Source organism: Nuphar pumila, chromosome 3, assembly GCF_984573655.1.
Source record: "Nuphar pumila chromosome 3, dmNupPumi1.hap1.1, whole genome shotgun sequence".
Classification (NCBI taxonomy): domain Eukaryota; kingdom Viridiplantae; phylum Streptophyta; class Magnoliopsida; order Nymphaeales; family Nymphaeaceae; genus Nuphar; species Nuphar pumila.
In genome coordinates, this window is record NC_143251.1 from 129,449,073 (window position 1) to 129,457,067 (window position 7,995).

Below are 7,995 nucleotides of genomic sequence, written 5' to 3' on the forward strand. Positions count from 1 at the left end.
TTCTTAAAAAAAGAAAGTTTTACCTATGAAAGTTTTTATATGAGAATTTTTTCAAAAAAAAGAAGTTTTTTTGCTTGTTTGTGTAGCATGAGAAAAACAAAGTAGAAAATGAGAGAAAAGAGGAGGGTGGTGGTGGTGATGAGATGGGTGGCGGAGAGAGTAAAAATGAATTTTTTCTTAGTTGAAAACATTTCTCCACTTCTCTTGTGAAGGAATGTTTCTTATCAAAAAGTATACTTTTTAAAAAAACTCTCTCAACCAAAGAGATTCGCTCGTTTGAAAGAGTCAGAAAATCAGTACTGATTTTTCATTTTGCATCACTTTTCCTACGCCTTTCTCGCTTCCAAACTTGCCCTAGATCTCCAATGATATTCAAAGTCATGGGAATGTCTCATGCTTGTAAGGGATCAATGATTGGGATTCAGCCAACTATCCATCTGCCTTTGGCACCAATGGCGTGAAATCCATCATTATCCTGGTCCGTACAATTAAAAAAACTTTTGGAAAATGATTTGATGGCCACAAGTTTCCCGTTTAAAATTGTAATCCAACAATCCACTACAGTGTGGCCACTGTTTTCCTACCAAAGTTTATATATATATATATATATATATATATATATATATATATATATATATATATATATATATATATATATAGAGAGAGAGAGAGAGAGAGAGAGAGAGAGAGTTTGGTAGATTATGAGCAGTCTCAAGTATCCGTGGTGTATCTAAAATATCTTAAAAATATGTGGCATTTTTGTAGGGATGTTAATGGATTGGATTTTTTGCATATTTGACTGCATCAGAACGACCTTTGTTTAATGATCAGATTTGGAAAGCTGAAACCACATCTGCTTATAATCAGATTTCTTTTTTTTATATTTACACGAAGAAACCAACCCCAAGATCAGAAACCTAGTGATCAGATGCAGATATGATTTTGATTATTTTTCTACCAAATCAGACAGATATTTAGATTTGATATATGTATTCAAATCTGATTACATGTAAAAAAAGTAAATTTAGTATGAGCTTTCCACCCGAATCCAAACCCCTTATATTATTATATTTCAGTCACTGTTTTAAACTGACAAAATGTTAGGATCAGGTGATATACAAATATAGCAAAAAACTCGTGATAATGCATGTGGGTCCCGCAAGGAAGAAGACAAACATACTCTTGGTAGAGGGAGGTCCAGAAATGTTGCATGATGGCCTTTCCAAGTGCGTCCCACAGGAGGTGTGGCCTAGGGGTGGCAATTTCTGACACGACCCGCCAACCCACCTCTTAGGCGGGTTCGGGTTGGGCTTAAGCCAACCCGTTTAATAAACGGGTCGACCCGTGTAACCTGTTTATTAAACAAGTCGGGTTCGGGTTGGGGGTATGCCAACCCACCAACCCGGCTGACCCGTTTAATAAACGGGTTAGGCGGCTGGGTCAACCCACCAACCCGCCAACCCGTCTGCCCGACCCAGCAACCTGCCAACCCGACCCGTCAACCCGACCCGCCAACCTGCCTACCTGACAACCCGATCCGTCAACCCGCCAACCTGAAAACCCGTTTACCCGACCCAACCCATTTATTAAATGGGTTGGCGGGTCGTGTCGGGTTACCCGTTTATTAAACAGGTCGGGTTCGTGTTTGCCACAGCCGACCCGTTTAATAAACGGGTCGGGTTCGGGTTGAGGTATGCTGACACGCCAACCCGACCCGATTGCCACCCCTAGTGTGGCCCACTTGGTGATACAGCACATCACCTGATCCAGGCTGTTACCTGCACTTGTTAGCTTAGCATCAAGGCCATCGCTTGAGTGCCTCAATTTTGGTGATGTACAACCAGGTTTACTCCATTATGTGGGGGCCAAAGGTGAGGCAGCGAAATGGTGGCTCTTGTCTACCTTGGCATGCCTCTTGTTGCTATTGTTTAGCTACTTTATGCACAATATCCCACAAAATTACAAAATGGTGCATGCAATTGAGTGGGAGAGTTTTTTTGACATGAAAGAATATCCATGTAGCACAAAAGTATGTGCAGTTGCAAAAGATAGTTTGGATTATATTACACATATTTTATCATCATAATCCATAGAACATGAATCCAGTTAAAAAACTACACTCCTTCAATTTGTGCTCAAAACCTATATCCTGATAAATCTTTCACAAATTGCTAAGAATATTTCATATCTTTTGGTGATAACTTATTTCATAAATGTCTCTCTCTCTATATATATACACAATCAATTATACACTCAATTTACTTGGGATATCACAATTCAAGTCATTTTTTTCAATATAACCATGTAGATATGTTCAGCATTGTCTATTTAGTGGGAGTTGACACTTAGATTGTGTGGTTTTTCAATGATAAACATGATTTGCTAAGACAAATTAATTTAATGCTTTTAAAGTCATTGATTTTTTGCATTGCCTAAAAAAATTAAACATATATCGGATTCCAGTGACTCAAAAGTCGATTCTTATTATACAGAGCATATAGATCACATCTATGAGGTTAGATTTACTAAAAAATAAAAAAAAAATAAAAAAAATAAGGCTTTGCTAAGTCAATTGCAATCGATTGTATTAAATATTAACCCTATATATGTCTGTGTGTATGTGTATACGCGTGCACCCCCGCACGAAGGAGTTAGCATCTGAGCTTAAAGTGCAAGAAATTCACCCAGTTTTATTGCACCTATCTATTTCCAGAATACCATGAAGAGAGAAATGGATTGTTTAATTTTTTTAAAAGCAAGCTGAGGTTAGGCAGACCCCTACCAGTTATACAACTATACCATTGGGTTTTGAACCTGCAACGTCCCAACACAAGGTGACGTGCACTAGCTGCTCCTACCAAACAAGGGGAGCCCCCGTTGGTAGAGATGGATTGGTATCAGTAATATTCTTGAAATTGCAAAAGGTAGAACCTAGTAAAAAACTTACAAAAGGTGCCAACCACTTTTCTGAATTGTACCTCATAATCTCAGTCCTTTGTGAAAAACTAACTGAAACAGTGCTAGCGTATTTTAAGACTTAGAAATAAACAAAATTAGAAATAAAAAATGTGAATGTTTACTAAAAGCAACACATATATGAATATGATGTACATGGTTTGTTTACTTAAAAACATGTGACTGCATGTGCAATTATTTTTTTAAGGCACATTTGGAAGCAAGAAAGATTCTCATAAGAAAAGTTTGTCTATGAAAAGTTTTGATACAATAACTTTTTCAAATGAAAAGTTTTTGCCTGTTTGTGTAGCATAAAATCATAGTAGAATGAAAAAAGTGAGAAAATTGTGTGTGTGTGTGTGCGAGAGAGAGAGAGAGAGAGAGAGGTTATCACACACATCCATGGACTCGGGCTCGTCGAGGGGCGTTAGGGACAATGTCACCTTCCTTTCGGCGCAGAGCTTCCAATTTGCTGCCTCCGCAACAGAAGCAAGGCCCCCTTGGCCGGCGGGGCATGCCTTCCGCTGTACCCACCATCATCTCCTACCTCATTCTCTGCCTTCTCCTTATCTGCTTTTGCATAGTTCTTCTTGTTGAGGGTGCTCAGCGTGGTGGAGGTGAGTGCAACAACTTGGCAGTTGTAGCCCTTCCACTTGAAATGGTGGTGGATGGGCAAGGTGCAACACAAAGGGAGAGGGATGCTCGATGAGTTGGGGTTGCATTGTCGATGAATGTGATTCGAGCTCACACTGCCCATACAAACAAAGTGAGAGCTTTTGATAGGAAGGTGGAGAAAATTTTTGTACAAAGATCTTACTTCTTAGAAAAACCTTTTTTTTTGTTTGAAACGGTTTGAAAAGCTATACTTGTTTTTGTACTTTTACTTTTCATACTATTTTTTCACTTCGAATCGCTTCCCCCCCCGAAGACGGTCGTTAGCTACCGTGCATGTTCAGAGGTTCGAATGAGCGCCACGTATATAAGCACGTGGGGCTCGTAACCCTGTGTGTGTTGGCATCACCTAGCATCGAAGTTGCAAAGAGTTAAGTACCCTTTACCGCCATTCTCGTTATGAAACGATGGTTAGAGAAAAGAACAAAAATTCCCTCCATCTAGAAAAGTGAAACATCGGTTTGAGAAAAGGACAAAAATGCCCTCTATCTAGAAAAGTGAAACACCGGTTCGAGAAAAGGACAAAATTGTCCTCAATTCAGAAAAGGGAGGATGATCTTAACTCTTAAAATAGTCCAAATGTTCCATTTTTGCCCTAAACAGTAAACTTTTGCAACTTCTGCTGTAACATGAGCTCCCTTTGACGACGCACCATCTGTTGTCTTCTACTGCCACCAGACCCTCCTTTGCCATCGTCTGCTTTCACCGGAGCACCCTTTGCCATCATCTGCTGCCGTCGGAGCAACCTTTATCTTTGTCTATTGCCGCTGAAACACCCTTTGACGTCGTCTACTGTCGCCAAAGCATCTTTTGTCGTTGTCTGAGCAATGGCAGCATCGTTGCCACCATCGGCTGTGTCTCCCTTCTGAGTGTTTCTCCTCCACTGTCGGATTACCAAAACTTCTATCATTTCGGTGAGTTTTGTGTAAGGTTTCGTTATTCAAACAAATCAATTTGTAAATATGAATGTTAAATCTTACAACTGGGTGGCCGTCTTCATGCTAAATAACATGTATTTTCATAATAAAACAAATCGATTTGTACCTATCTACCTTCTGGGCGTCAAAAAATAGTTAGCACGATTTGTTCTTATGAAGATCAAACATTTCAACGATATGTACTTATGAAGGTTAATTTTCTATAATGATTTGTACGTTTGAAGCATGAACTATTTATATGTTTGAAGCAGTAATGATTTAATAAAACTATCATGATTTGTACTTAATTTTGATAAATCGTACAACAATGCATATGTATGAAGCCAAACATTACAATGATATGTACGAAGATTGTGATTTATACAACGATTTATAAGTTCGAAGCAACAACTATTTATACATTTAAAGCACTAGCGATGGGTATTTATGAAGTTACCTTGATTTGTACTTAAGTTCGCTAAATCATACAATGATGTTTACTTATGAAGCCAAATATTACGATGATTTGTAATGTTGGTGATTGTTTAATGAATGAGATAATTTGTATTATTATATACTTGGGGAGGCGATTATAATGTATAATGATGCAATTAAATTTATGTATTGTGCAGGTTAGCAATGTCTACAACTCATCATACAAGAAATAACGCTTCGTTCTATGGGATGAATATTAAAGAAGTTATCCACCAGTTCTATCTATATGAGCGTTATGAAAGGTACCAAAATATAATGAAGATTGAGAATGATAAAGACAAGGAGAAATCATTGAAATTGTATTATGCGGAGGATTATCCATCAGATATTGAGGCTGAAGACCAAAGAAAGAATGAGGAAAAACTAAAGATGAAGAAGAAAAGGAATGACGAAGAGAAGGAAAAACAAAAGAATAAAGAGGAGGAGGAGAACGAAAAGCAAAGGCAAATGAAGAAGGCGAAGGAGAGGGAAAGGCAAATGAAGAAGAAGGAGAAGGAGAATGAAAGACAAAAAAAGAATAAGGAGGAAGAGGAGGAGAGGGAAAAGCAAAAAAAAAAAAAGAGGAGGAGAGAGAAAGGCAATTGAAGAAGAAGAAGGAGGAGGAAAAGAAGGAAAGACAACTGATGAAGAAGAAATATTTTGAAAAACAAAGGTGGATAAGGCAAATGAAGAAGGGGGCAGAGGAGAGGAAAAATAAAAAAAAGAACAAGGAGGAGGAGAAGGAGAGGAAAAGACAACTGAAGAAGAAGGAGGAAGAAGAGAAGGAAAGACAAATGATAAAGATAGAAGATGCAAGCCAAAGAAAGAAGCATGAGGATGAGGAAGAGAAGGAAAGACAAAGGAAGGATAAGGAGGATGAGGAAGAGAAGGAAAGGCAAATGAAGGAGGAGGAGGACGAGAAAAATAAGGAAAGAGAAAGGAAGAAGCAGAAGGAAGAAGAGAAGGTAAGGGAAAGAAAAAAGCAGGAGGAGAAAGAGAAGGAAAGGAAAATGAAGGAAGAAATTGAAAAGCAGATGAGAGCGACGATGGAGCGAAGGATGAAAGAAGTAGAAAAGTAGTGGGATGTGGCAGAGCAATAAGAAAGGCAGAGGATGGAAAGAGGGGATGAAGAAGAGAAAATTGTAGCCAAGGTACATAAATCGACCTTGTCTGTCACGATTTACTGTGATAGGTATTACTATGATAGCGATTACTATGTATAACGATTATTGTGATAATGATTCATGTATAGCGATTACTGTGATATGTATTACTATGTATAACAATTACTATAATATCGATTACTATATATAGTGATTACTCTGATAGTGTATGTGCAACGATTATTATTTATAGCAATTACTGTCTATAACTAGGTGTATAAGTACAAATGAGACTAATTTACAATTGATACAAATAATATGTTATTCTGTGTTATAGGGAGGTCAGAAGAGAAGTAGAGCACCAAGTGAAAAGCTAGGAGGGCGGTGTCAGTGGCCTGTAGTTCTGTCATGGTATGGTCAGCTGAGTGCATATCAGAAGGATCGATTACAAAATATGCACTTCGGTGGCCTTCTAGACCAGCATTATTTTGAAATATGCTAGAACACCATAACCCACCTGGTAAATAAGTGGAATCATCAGACAAACACATTCCAGTTTGATTCTTTTGAGATCACCATGACCCTAGAAGATGTGGCGCGGATTACTAGCCTTAAGTGCCATGGCAGTGTTGTCCTATTACGGGATTCAAACTATAATGCAAGACAAAAGTGCACGACCCTTCTAGGAATGTTGATGGACGACTTGAGTCAATGTATTTCTGGTGGAAGCAATTCCACATCGATGAAAGTTTTTTCTTTCTGTAATAAATGGGAAAATTGGTCTGCTATATGTGCATCTAAAAGAGCTGACCAAGAGTTGCACGACTTCCTTATTTATTTTTTTGGTCTTACTTTATTTTCTGATTGTTTTGGTTTGAGAATAAGTTACTTGTGGCTGCAGTACCTAGAAGACTTAGACGAAGTCGACAACTATGCATGGGGTGCTGCTATGCTCACACACTTATACAATCAACTGTACTGTGCGAGTAAGGATATAAAAACCGTTGGGGGATTTTGGCTATTTGTTCAGGTATTTGTTTATTGCATATTTAGTATTTGTAGACTAAGCTCGTTGAAGGTTGTTGTGTTACTAATATATTATGTTTATAGGCCTGGGCGTGTGAGCATATTGTTGCGTTGTGTCCTCAGTGTGGCCCTGTGATTTATGGTTTTCCAAAGATCGGTCGGTGGGTAAGAATAAATGTCAAGGAGGATAATGCTAAGTTCATTTTAGATGGGCTGTAACTAAATGAGGTAAATGATTTAAAATCGTTTACAATCGGTTCAACTTTTAGCATTCAGTAGTATAAATCGTTGAAATGTTTAACATTCTTAAGCAATCATCGCTGCAGGATTTTGTCTTCGTTAGTATAAATCGTTATCGCATTAGCATTTATCTTTTAGTACTGTAAATCATAGTAATCGTTTAAATTCTTAGTAACAGTCATTGTAATATATTTAATACTCGTTATTATAAATAATTTTAATATTTAGCATTCATTAGCATGAATAATTGTCTATACCTAAATCATAATCTCCAATATACAAGTTGTGTGGAGACCGTATGGAGATGAGAAGGATAAGGACCAAGAGCTTATTGTTGAGGGTGCGAGACTGTCTGACTGCAATATTTGGCTGTTTAGCAATTATGAAGCCGAGTTGTAGCATGGTAGTCGAGTTCTCCTACAATCTGGCTTGGGACAGTCTATCTCAAAGAAGCCTGTGGAAGTGAGAAAGAAGATGAATAATGGTAGGTCCAGGAACGTGAATTGGCACGAATGCTACAAAGAACAATTGGATAGTTGGAACAAAGGAGGTGTCCGTGTCATAGCATATAATTATAAAGAACGACAATATGATTCTGACTATTTCAA